General features: G+C 33.7%; 1 long non-coding RNA gene across 1 annotated transcript; it reads left to right on the forward strand.

Moving 5' to 3' along the window:
* The first annotated feature begins 5,573 nt into the window (after nt 1–5,573).
* LOC132754914 (uncharacterized) lies at nt 5,574–12,861 on the forward strand. Its single transcript, XR_009629147.1, has 4 exons — nt 5,574–6,006; nt 6,486–6,578; nt 7,251–7,438; nt 8,039–12,861. It is a non-coding gene; the product is annotated as an uncharacterized LOC132754914 (long non-coding RNA).
* The last annotated feature ends 515 nt before the right edge of the window (nt 12,862–13,376 follow it).

Genomic DNA, 13,376 nt, shown 5'->3' on the forward strand with positions numbered 1-13,376 from the left:
TCATAAAGTTATTTAGCAAATTAAAAGGGCATTGGTGGACTCATGGCCAAGATGTTAAGGCTTTAACCTTATGCTTTAGGTTCAAGCCTAATATTTGGGTCAAAATCATGATTTTTTAAGGGAAAATGTTACAGAATGACTCAGTTCAAATTGATTAAGCTTTAGCCTGCCTTCAGCAGATTCTAACCATGGGACCAGTGCAGACTAAAATCAGCAAGCACATCTGTGCACTGTTATTTTAGTACTCAGTCAATAAATATTTTGAATTTTTCCCTAAAAATGATAAATGAGCCGTGTCACAACAAAAACAACATAATGGGTTTGCGACCAGTATGGATCCAGACCAGCCTGCGCATCTGTGCAGTCTGATCAGGATCCATGCTGTTCGCTTACAAACCCTATAACATTTAGTAGAGAAACTGATAGCGAACAGCATGGATCCTGATCAGACTGCGCGTATGCACAGGCTGGTCTGGATCCATGCTGGTCGCAAACGCACTATGTTGGTTTTGTCGTGACACGGGTCAAATGGTTTTGTCAGAAATGAAAGATGGACAAGTCCATGTAAGAATATTTAGCATGGTAAGGGTTATGACATTGTGTAACATGAACTTGTAATTCAATCCAGGTAACATAAATAAGTTTAAAAAAATAAGAAATAAGATGCTTAAAGGAATTCCACAGAGGTCCAAATGACGAAATATATAAAATTTGAATTTCTTACATAGATCAACTGGGACACATAAAACAGAAAGTTATACAAAAGATATTTAATAAATATATTATGAATAAATTAAGAATTGTATTTTTATGTTATTTTTGCCCAATTTGAGTGAAAAGCATTGCAAAGCCTTTCAATTTTCGCAAATTAGAATAATAATCATTCTAGAAAAATGGAGTTGGCATCAATGATCTGAAACTTTGTGGACAAGTTATTGGTCTAGACCTCTTTCAAATTAATTAAATTAATTAAACATTAATGTAGAAAACTTATATCAACTATCATCATTTAAAAATAAGGAAGTGGAGCACCTTTAAGTTAAACATAGGAGGAGGTTTAAGATGTTGGGTTAATCTGTATCTTAAGAGGAGGTTTGACTGGTGTCAGCAGTTTATCTGTATTTAGTAACATCATGATTTATTTAAAGTACAAGTTAAGTGGTTAAAGTCATGATAGTACAGGTCATACATTTATATTATTAGTCTATTACATATCATAATAACATGAGCCGCGCTTGACAAGACTAACATAATGTGTTTGCGACCAGCATGGATCCAGACCAGCCTGCGCATCCGCGCAGTCTGATCAGGATCCATGCTGTTCGCTTACAAACCCTCTAACAAGTAGAGACACTGATAAAGAACAGCATGGATCCTGATCAGACTGCGTGGATGCGCAGGCTGGTCTGAATCCATGCTGGTCGCCAACGCACTATGAAAATACAAATTGAAAGCATTAATAAACTGAAATATATATACGGTAATACATTTTCAATGTTAAACAGGCATGCAAACAAACATGCAATAGTTATGTTTTTATTTCAAATTTGATAGGAATAATACTCAAAGGTTGTCTTGTTTTTTTTTACATGTTTGTATATGTGATAATGTTGATGTATGTGATGAAGTTGGTGCTTAATAACTTTGTTGTTTTTATTGTTGTTGATGTTTTTACATTTTCTAAAGGTTATAGTTATAAAACTTATTAATAATCAAGTAAGTCTTTCTTGAATTTTTATGAAACATGAGGAAAATATATTGAGGAAGTTGATATAAGTATTAGTATATTTTATGGTCATTAAGTTAATTTATACATTGATTCATAGCTAGGGGGATAGGTCGAACAGCTGATGAAGGTAATAAAGCATGTACAAGGCAATTTTTATGTGACATTTAATGGTATTGACAAAGTTGTTTGGTTTGGTCATCGTTGTTTTCCAATATGAAAGCTAAACCATGTAATGTATATCTAGAAATATCGGGTTATATGCTTTACTATTCATTTGATCTTTTAATGTTATAGACTTGTTTATTCTTTACTCCAGGATTTGAATCCCCCCCCCCCCCCCCCCCCCCCCCCCCCGATGAATGATCTGTTCTGGTGTTGACGCTTTGTTCTTCTCCATTTTCCTTTTGTTTTAATTCTCCTTTTTTATGCCCCCGCCATGTAATGGCCGGGGCATATAGTGTTACCCTGTTCCGTCATTCCGTCCTTCCGTCATTCTGTCATTCCATCATCATCAGTTTCTGTTCATTATCTTAAGAACGGTTGCACACATTCAACATAAATTCAACATATGGATATGTCATGACAAAATACAGGTCAAGTTCGAATTTGGTCATGGTTCGATGATTTTTGGCAGAGTTATGCCCCTTTTACTTTGAAAATAATATGAAATTTTCAGTTTCCATTCATTATCTCCCCAACAGTTGCACACATTCAACTCAAATTTGACATATGGATATGTCATGACAAAATACAGGTCAAGTTCGAATTTGGTCATGGTTCGATGATTTTTGGCAGAGTTATGCCCCTTTTACTTTGAAAATAATATGAAATTTTCAGTTTCCATTCATTAACTCCCCAACGGTACAACACATTCATCTCAAACTTGACATATGGATGCGTCAAAAGAATGCCCAGGTCAAGTTCCAATTTGGTCATGGTTCGATGATTTTTGGCAGAGTTATGCCCCTTTTACTTTGAAAATAATATGAAATTTTCAGTTTCCATTCATTATCTCCCCAACAGTTGCACACATTCTACTCAAATTTGACATATGGATATGTCATGACAAAATACAGGTCAAGTTCGAATTTGGTCATGGTTTGATGATTTTTGGCAGAGTTATGCCCCTTTTACTTTGAAAATAATATGAAATTTCAGTTTCCGTTCATTATCTCCCAAACGGTACAACACATTCAACTCAAACTTGACATATGGATATGTCATGACAAAATACAGGTCAAGTTCGAATTTGGTCATGGTTCGATGATTTTTGGCAGAGTTATGCCCCTTTTACTTTGAAAATAATATGAAATTTTCAGTTTCCATTCATTAACTCCCCAACGGTACAACACATTCATCTCAAACTTGACATATGGATGCGTCAAAAGAATGCCCAGGTCAAGTTCCAATTTGGTCATGGTTCAATGATTCTTGGCAGAGTTATGCCCCTTTCACTTTGAAAGTAATATGAAATTTTCAGTTTCCGTTTATTATCTTCCCAGTGGTACAACACATTCAACTCAAATTTGACATATGGATATGTTTTTGGAATGCCCAGGCCAAGTTCGAATTTGGTCATGGTTCAATGATTTTTGGCAGAGTAATGCCCCTTTCTCTTTAAAAATAATATGAAATTTACAGTTTCTGTTCATTATCACCCAACAGTGTTACATATTCAACTTAAATTTGACATATGGATATGTCAAAGGAATGGGCAGGTCAAGTTGGAATTTGGTCTTGGTTTGATGATTTTTATGCAGAGTTATGTCCCTTCCACTTTGAAAATAATATAGATACATCTTAGGAATAAGCAGTTTAAGTTTGAATTTGGATGTGGTTCAATGATTTTAGACAAACTTATCTTTCCTGAAAGTTGGAAAAATTTGGAACTTTCAGTTTCAGCACTCATACATTTAGCCATTATTTTGGCTACAAATATGCAATATGCTATTTTTAAAAGGTAAAGACTGAATAATTTCAGTGCCTTAAACATTGTATGAAAATGTTTTTTGTTAACACTGAAAAGTTTTAAGGGCTTTGAAGGTAATGAAAAAAATAATTAATGCATCATCTGAAATTTTGGCTGCATGCGGGAGCATCCATGGCATGATGACACATTTCTAGTTTTTCAAAAACATTTCCGGAAGAAATAAAAATAATATACACAAATCTTAATTGACTAATAGCGGTTCTTTGTAAGTTTTTCTTGCATAAAAATTAAATGCACAAGGCTTCACTTGAGGTCTTCCTGAACCAATATAGCTGGAAAGTAGGAATAGGACCATTACATTGTCAGTGTGACGTTAAAATGCAACCAATTAAAAAAATATAATGTTCAACTTGGTATTATCTACCTTATAAATGAAATGCTTTTCAAGGGTTGGTAATACAATCGTCTTGCATTTTATACTTCTTTGTTTCTAGGGTCATAGCATACATGATAAGGTAACTTTACAACTTTTATTTTGGGAGGAATTAACCAATCAGGTATTATTTCAGGCATACTTATTAGGTTGCCAGACCTGCAAGGTTGTTCAGGATTATGATGCTTCCTCACATGAAAGAGCCTGCTGGAGGTTCAAATCCACAGATGCCGCCTTCATATAAATTGTATCAACTGGCAAATAATTTACATGCTGCTGCTGCTTAACATGCATTTCTATTTTATTTTTATAAAGCAATTATGGCAGGTGGTTTTTGTAATGATTGAGGGATAGCTAAGTGACACCACTTATGTATGACACTGTGACATTTTCTGTGATATTTGTTATCCAATTGTTAAGGTCCTGCGTAGTCAGTCGCTGTCGAGGGTTTTGATTTTTTTTTTTACCTTTTGTGTTAGTTCATCGAGTTCTGCATCTGCTATATTGCAATTGTTGCATTTCGTATCCTAGCAACAAGTGTAAGAGGTTTTTCGTCTGTCTGTTATGATTATAATACAAGAAAGGAATCAAATAGCTTTATGTCAGATGGCATTTATTGATCCGAATTTAAAGCAGTTTTCATGCTAACCGGACTTCTTGCATTCTTTAATATTGTAGCACAATTAGGATAGTTTTCTTATTTTGCAGAATAATTATAGGGTTTATCAACACTGTGTTAATTCCCATAAAAATCGGCCCAAAGGGACGGAATGGTCCCAATATTTAGTTATTTAAAGGAAATACATAAAACTAATTTAATATAAATGATTTTTATCAAATTTCTATAGCCATCTGTTCACTTAAAATTTCTTTTAACCTTGTGTAACTAATTGTAATAATTGATTTTTGTCTGTCTAGTGGGGTGGGGGGGAATGATATTTTAATTAAAATAGCCACAATAATAGTGATCGGGTGTTACACAATTATGATAAATCAAGTTACAAGGCAGTTGTATTGATTTGTTTTGTCCGAGAGATGAATTGACCTCTATAACCTTTCACATGATATTAAAAAGATTTGTATTGTTCTGAAACTGGCAGATTTTTGGAAGGAAATTTTTTCAAAAAAAAATTTCCTTTCTATAGTATCGGTCTGCCAATATTGAAAAAGAACGAACAACACCTAATTGAATTCTGTTTAAGCTCAATAGAAAATAAGTAGTTAATGCGACCAAGAAAGTAGTGCAGCAGAACTATATGTATACTTTCAAACGTGGATGACTTGAAGAAAAAGCTGATGTTCAAAAAAACTTGAAATGATGATATTCAATGTTAGCTTACATCAATGGAACATAATCTTAAACGTGTACGGAAAAAAAACATCAGTATTATTACGCATTAGGCCAAAGAAAAGTTTGTGTCCATGTACCTATGTACAATAAATTGAATATAAATAAGGTGTAATTTTGTAGCAGAGATGCTGAAAAGTTCACATATATAAATCAACCGAAGGAAATGAAAGTATTTATTGTATATATTTAGCAATTTATTGAATAGCATTTTATGCCACCGCTGATTTTTTTACGTCGATAACTCAAGAGGAAACAATGGATACAATATGTGGCCTTAAAAAGGCGTTCTGTGCTGTACTATTTTCGCAAAAAATGGTTCGCAAACTATCATAGAATCAAAGCGTTTGAAACAAAAATATTATTATATAAATAATAAAAAACAAGATTACAATACAAGTCTTTCAAAAGTATTCTGGAATTAACGGATGCAATTTGATAAAACTTGGTGTTGACTAATAAGTAGGGCACACCCGCCATTGTTCGGACCATCGACAGAATAACGTTCGTGTTTTTTAGATTTCTCCATCCAAGACATAGATTTGCTGATGAATAACATCGCAAAGGTTTGTGGAAATGCTTTTATTTCTTTGTTCAAAATCGTTTTGTGTTTGCAGATGTTAATTTGTTAGACAAACGAAATTAGGTCAAGGATTGTTTACATTATTGAATTTACAGGTAAACTCGGCCCTATACCAACTCGGGACAGGTCAACTCGGCCCTCTATTAAAACCATATATTAGGATATAGATTGTTTAGTTAATAACATATTGTTTGAAATTATCTTTAAGATAAATAATCTTTAAGATTAGGAGAAAATATATATATGTTCATTCTTTGTAAAAATGTTAGAAGACTTGCAAGTTACCGACTTTATCATTGCATTTATTTATTATTGAAAAAATGCTGAACAGCTAGTCTCAACAGTGTTTATAGGCTAGAATTTTCAGTTTGCATTAGGGCCAAAATTATTAAATATATTGTAAGTCATGACGGCTTTCCCATTGCTGTCATCAAACTTTAACCTTGTTCATAACTTTTTCAGATCTTGGTGTATTGTCTTCATACTTGGCCACAACAACCCTTCAAATAGACCAGACTAAACTAAATTAGCTTGACCACCATATTAACATTCAAGGTATATGTCTAAATCTTCTTGATTTTTGCTATTAGTGGCTATAACTTTGTTATTTTTGAATGGATTGTCTTCAAACTTGAACAACAATCTTTCAGGATAGGACCTGACTCACTCATAAATGTCCTTGAAGCTTTTGTGATCAGAAGTTGTACAGAATAATACAAACCCAGAGCAATTTCATTCACTTGGTTTTGCAACTTCTGAGAAAATGGATTTTAAAGATAGTTGTTTTCTTGAAATTTCAGGACAGTATAGTAGATAGTAAAGACATTTAATACATACTGTATATACACTATAATTACTATAGTATACTATAAAAATCTTTATGCTTGGACAATTTTGAACAAATTGTTTCTTAAACAGTGTAAGAAATTAGGATTTGAATCGACTAGGCTGGTCAGACTACTAGATTGGAATATTCACTTGTCCAAAAGACATTTCACTAGCACGATTCATTTGTTCAAAACAGTTGTTTATATTGCCTCTGAAAATACAGTAGCCTGGTCGGGCTTGTTACTGTGAAAAGTTGATAGCCCAAGGAGAAATTTAGTAGTCGGGCTCTCGGACTACTGCTAATTTCGAACACTGCTTAAATTATTGATTTGATATCAACTAACATAATTATTGGGATACTATATGTATATCTAATAATAATTATATTTTATGTTTCAGAAGTTCGGCCTACATGTCAGATTTATGAATGTGAACAGCAGGATATCGATTTTAAGGATGCTTTAGGGTCAATGACAATGAAATCACGAAAGATAAAGGCTAAAATGTGAGACTGTCAATCTGACTAACCTTGAAGTGAACAAATGGAAAAAATGTTTCTTTCAATAGCATGGGCTTTTAAGGAAGAGGTACATGATTATTTAGAAGTATTTGTATATGATATTTCTTAATTATTATATTCTAATAGCTTTTTTTCTTGATTTGTTTAAAGGCTGACACAGGACAGTTTATTTTAAGTCGGTGAGCTTCGGTCACTGGATAGACTATTGTCACAAAAAGCCAAATTTATAAAAAAAGAATTACAGTGTATTTAAATATCTTATACAAGAAATTAGGAACAAAATTAATAGCAAGAACAATTGTGACATGTGACATGTATTTAGGAATTCAGCTTTCTTTTCCTTTTTACCTCAGGACATTTCACATTAAAATATTGAATATTCACAGTAAGCAGTGTTAGCACTCCGACTTATCTGACATATATGATCATCTTATCATCACTTAGCTGTCTATAGCTTATCAGAATCACTCACATTTATGAATTTAAATAATTTTGAAAAAATTGCTGCTTAGCAAATAGATAAAATACTTGGGGTGTCTGTGACTGATTGGTTTAGTTTCTTGACTTTAAACCTTTAAGCCTTTCACTGCTGTAAGTTCGAGCTCGGCAAGGGTTTACAAGTGGAATTTTAACTTTGCAATTAACTTTTTCTAAACAAATATTTCAGGTAACAGAGGCGCTTATATGATAGAACAGTAAAAGCAGGAGTGATAAGGAAAGATACATGTAGATGTGTCTTCATGTCGGAAACACTAAAGAAATAGAAATATTGTGGTTTTATAAAACTTAAAAGAAATTGGAATATCAGGAGACTGCCTGCCCTTTGCAATGTTGGATAATGAGTTCTTAGATGTGATTTCCAAAGCCTCATGAAGCCCATGACTTAATCTAATTAGAAAAAGAAATGACATTGAAGAGAAAACTAGTCACCAGTCTTTCACCAAGAACTAGAGATAACTTTCCAATATTTGAAATATCATAATATGAGCCGCGTCATGACAAAACCAACATAGTAGGTTTGCGACCAGCATGGATCCGAACCCGCCTGTGCCTCCGCGTAGTCTGATCAGGATCCATGCTGTTCGCCATCAGTTTTTCTACTTGTAATAGAGTTTGTAAGCAAACAGCATGGATCCTGATCAGACTGCGTGGATGCGCAGGCTGGTCTAGATCAATGCTGGTCGCAAACCCATTATGTTGGTTTTGTCATGGCGCGGCTCATATGTATAGAACTTTATTGAGCCACCAGTTTTCACCAGGAAAATAAGATCACTTAACTATTTTTAGCTCACCTGTCACAAAGTGACAGGGTGAGCTTTTTTGATCGCTTTTCGTCTGGCGTCCTTCCGTAAACTTTTACTTAAAATGACATCTCCTCATAAACCACTAAGCCAATTTCATCCAAACTTCACAGGAATGTTTCTTTGGTGGTCACCTCTAAATATTGTTCATAGAACGCTGGTTGCCATGGCAACCAAAAGAAAAAAACTTAAAGTATTTTCCTTTAAAGAACCCAAAGTATCTTCTTTTAAAGGTATGAAACATCTTTTAGTGAGTGTCTACCAAGTTTGTTCAAATAAAAGCCCTGGGGGTCAAAATTGGCCCCTCCCCAGGGGTCATTGAATTTCCCTATATGCATATAGTAAAAACTTAAAAATCTTCTTTGAAAAAACCAAAATAGCTAGAGTTTAGATATTAAGCATGAAACATCTTCTGGTAAGTGTGTACAAGGTTTGTTCAAATAAAAGCCCTGGGGTCAAAACTGGCCCCGCCCCAGGGGTTTCATTGTTTTTAACTATTTGTGTAAAGTAAAAACTTAAAAAATCTTCTTTTAAAAAACCCAATGAACTAGAGCCTAGATGTTTAGCATGAAACATCTTATGGTGTCGACCAAGTTTGTTCAAATTTAAGCCCTTGTATAAAAATTGGCCATGCCGGGGTGGGGGGTGGTGCAGAGGTCTTTGTTTTACATTATATGTGTGTAGTAAAAACTTAACATCATGAAACATCTTCTAACGGGTGTCTTACAAGTTTGGTCAAATAAAAGCCCTGGGGTTTAAACTGGCCCCGCTCCAGGGGCCTATATATACATGGCCCTCTTGTTGAAATATGTATGAACAAATCTTTATCAACTTCAAGCTTTTATTGAAGGTATTTGAAATAACTTGGCACAAATGATTGTTATAATAAGACAATGAGTCATGTCAACAACCAGACCCCTACCTCCAGGGTCAAGGTCGCACTTGCTCATTCAAGGTCAACATTGTCTATTTGAAAGTATATCTCGTGTCCGGTCTATAACTTTCCTATCTCTAAAGGGATTTTGTAAATACTTGCCACAATTGCTCACAATAATGAGAAGATGTGTCATGCTCAACAACAGGTCACCTGCCTCCAAGGTCAAGGTCACACTTGGAGGTCAAATATTAGCACAGCCTGTTACAGGGTATATTTCGTGTCCGGTCCATAACTTTGTCATTTATTGAAGGAATTTGAAATAACTTGGCACAAATGTTTGTTATAATAAGACGATGATGTGCAACAACCAGACCCCTACCTTCAGGGTCAAGGTCACACTTGCTCATTCAAGGTCAACATTGTCCATTTGAGGGTATATCTCGTGTCCAGTCTATACCTTTCTTATCTTTGAAGGGATTTTGTAAATACTTGCCACAATTGTTCACAACAATGAGATGATGTGTCATGCGCAACAATCGGTCACCAACCTACAAGGTCAAGGTCACACTTGGAGGTCTAAGATTAACATAGCCTGTTATAGGGTATTTTTTTGTCCGGTCCATAACTTTTTTGTATATCAAAGGATTTTGACAAAATTGGCACAAATATTCACTATAATAAGACAATGTGTCATGCGCATCACCTGCATCCCTACCTCCAAGGTAAGGGTCACATTTCGAGGTAAAAAATTAACATTGTTTTTTTAAAGGGTATATATTGTGTCCAATGTAGAACTTCTTCATAGTTCAAGGGATTTTGAAATAACTTGGCACAAATAGTCACAATAATAAGACGATATGTCAGTTACAACACTTGCACCCCTGCCTCCAAGGTCAAGGTCACACTTAGAGGTATAAAGGTAACAAAGTCTGTTATATGGTATATTTTATGCCCCGTCCATAACTTCTTCATAGATGAAGGGATTTGGAAAATACTTGGCACAAGTAGTCACAATGATAAGATGATATGTCATGCACAGCACCTGCACCCCTACCTCCAAGGTCAAGGTCACACTAAGAGGTCAAAGCAGGGATTTTTTCCAGGATTTTGGGAACATAACCCATACCCATGCAACTGGGAATTTAGCGATATTTTGTTAAAATTGGGAAAAAATGCATGACTGAAAGTTTGCAGTGATTAAATGTATGCAAGCAATCACTGCCTAGGATGGCTTCTTCAAACATTTAAACACTATTACAGTAAAGAAGCCCTTATTTTCAAAGATTTTAGAATTCTTTATTCAATATTTATATTTTTGTAACTTTCAATTGGGAATATTTTCCTTTGGATTGGGAAAATAATATACTATTTTCAATTGGGAATATGTCCCAATAACGGCTATAAAATAAGCCAAAAAAATCCCTGCAAAGCTTAACATGATATATTTTGAAATTCAGTATTTCATTTTATTTCTTTAATAAATTTATTGTTGCATTTGCAGATCTAGCATTGATCATAATTTTGGACTGAAAATCCTTAGATCCCTGCCTCAATCTTTTGAAATAGCACAATTTTTTGCTTCATATAAAACTTCCCTGAGGCGGGGGACGTTGGTATCTCTGTTACAAATTCTTGTTTATTTTACCAACAAGTGTTCACTTTCAAACTTTTGATCATTGTATTTTTTGTACTACCTTTTGTATAATGTTGTATTTTATTTATGTTCTTATTTTAAGATTAGCATGGCCAACTCATGAAAGTCCAAATGATGGTCAACTTTTTTTTATGTTTTTTTTGTTGTTTTTTTTTTTTTAACATTATTTACTTTATTTTTACAGTGTTCCTCTGAATCATACATTCTGTTTTAGTTAAACATGCACTTCTTGTTACTTATTTTCCCATACTTCATATTACATTGATCACGGTTTGATGTGATGGCTCATAAAATTATAAAAATATCATTTCTTTGTACTTTACCTAGTAAAATATGAAAACAGAAATGCTCTTGTAAGCTAACCTGTTCTATGTTTATATGCCCATGCCATTTAAAGAATGGTGACAGGGCATTAAGTGTTACCCTGTCTGTCAGTCCGGTCAGTATGTGAAATTTCCACTGAAATTTTAGTTTCCAACCAATAAGATTTGTACACCTTTTAAGGATTCAATTTATAACTGGTATATTCAACAATATATCAAAACACAGGTCAATTATGATTTCAGTTACATTCCACAAAATTTATACAACATTATGCCTTCCTTACCAAATCATATGCAAAAAATTGATTTATAACTGATAATATTTGAATGCTTTTGAAATCTATAAAGATTTTTCATATAGTTCTGGACAAAATTTAACAGTCTTTAGTGAGTTGGAGTAGTATGAAAAATCAGGTGTCTGTAAATCAAGGTCACTACTTTGGATCAAAAGTCAAATAATAACTTAAAACATGAGAGTATATTTCTATATACATGGCTGGATTTACATAACATTTATCACAAATGTTCACTTACGTATACATCTTTCTCCCCAATCTGAAGCTTTAAGGTTCAGTTCTGAATAATGGCAACAGGCTTGATATATGCTGCCAGTGGGCTTGTCTAATTATGTACATATTTTGATTACCCACTCAATATAAGCATTGTTCTTAACGCAGGCATTCAAGTCCTATGGGCACATTTCTACTTTTGACTATATTTTGTTGTATAATGTAAGTCTTGTATGTAAAAAATCCTTAAAACAGCACCTCCTATATTACTGGCCGTTTGCATTAAAGCTTCTTTCATTCAGATTGTTATAACTTGTGTCACGTCAATATGTACCAATAATTTAAAGGGACTCAGTCCATTGAGGTTTAAAAGCCTAAAACATAACATTTGAATTTCTACAGAAATGAGCCGGGGCACTTGATACAGAAATATATGCACAGATAGTGAAGAAATATACTTTGAAATAAATTGAAAATCAATTTTTTTATGCTTTTCTCAGCCTGATCTGCGTGAAATGTGTTTAAACGCTTTCATTTTGGGTCACTTTTTTACAATTTGAATAATTATTCTTGAAAAAGGAAGTGCGCAAATGATCTGAAATTTTTCTCAAAGATTAGTGGTCAAAACATACATCAAGTGGTACATTAATCTAGAAAAATAAATTTCAGTCTCATCATGTCAAAAAACCTCAGTGGAGTTCCTTTTACACATTTTATCTGACAAACTAAATTTCATTATCTCCATATATTTAATCATTTATTTTTTATATCACATATATTTTTACTTTTATGCAAGTTTTGACAATAAAAGTTTATTTTAAATCATTGTTCTTTGTTTTGCTATGACTTTAACAGCATGTACATCAATTTCATACTAAAACACAATTAGTTATGTTTGAACTTACAAATGTAAGCACATGATGAGCTTTTCTTGTCCTTGAGTTTAAAATAAAAAGTCTCTTCATTAACTATGATTAAATAATGCTTATGGCATGGTCTTGAATTCCTATGAAGTAGTTATATAAGTCATGGCCGATTAAGGTCAAACTGAGTGGTTCTTTGTGTTCATAATGCAGTAATATTATCTATTAATTCACTTATTACTATATTAGTAACAGAATTGCCTATGATTTCAACTGATTATGAGTGTCACAACTTATGGGTTTGGGGCCCTGGGCCAAGAACTAGTTATCAGCCCACTGAACATGAGTAGTGCAAAAACGGAAACAATGACGTCACATTTTACGTTATCAAATCAGCAAGCTGTAGATTGAAGCTTGCACCTGTTCCTTTGTTTTTAATTCACACGCATTGGGAATTTCTATGAAAATTTCCTTCCAA

This window comes from Ruditapes philippinarum, unplaced genomic scaffold, assembly GCF_026571515.1.
Source record: "Ruditapes philippinarum isolate M1 unplaced genomic scaffold, ASM2657151v2 ctg11165_1_1_1_1, whole genome shotgun sequence".
In the NCBI taxonomy this organism is placed as follows: Eukaryota; Metazoa; Mollusca; class Bivalvia; order Venerida; family Veneridae; genus Ruditapes; species Ruditapes philippinarum.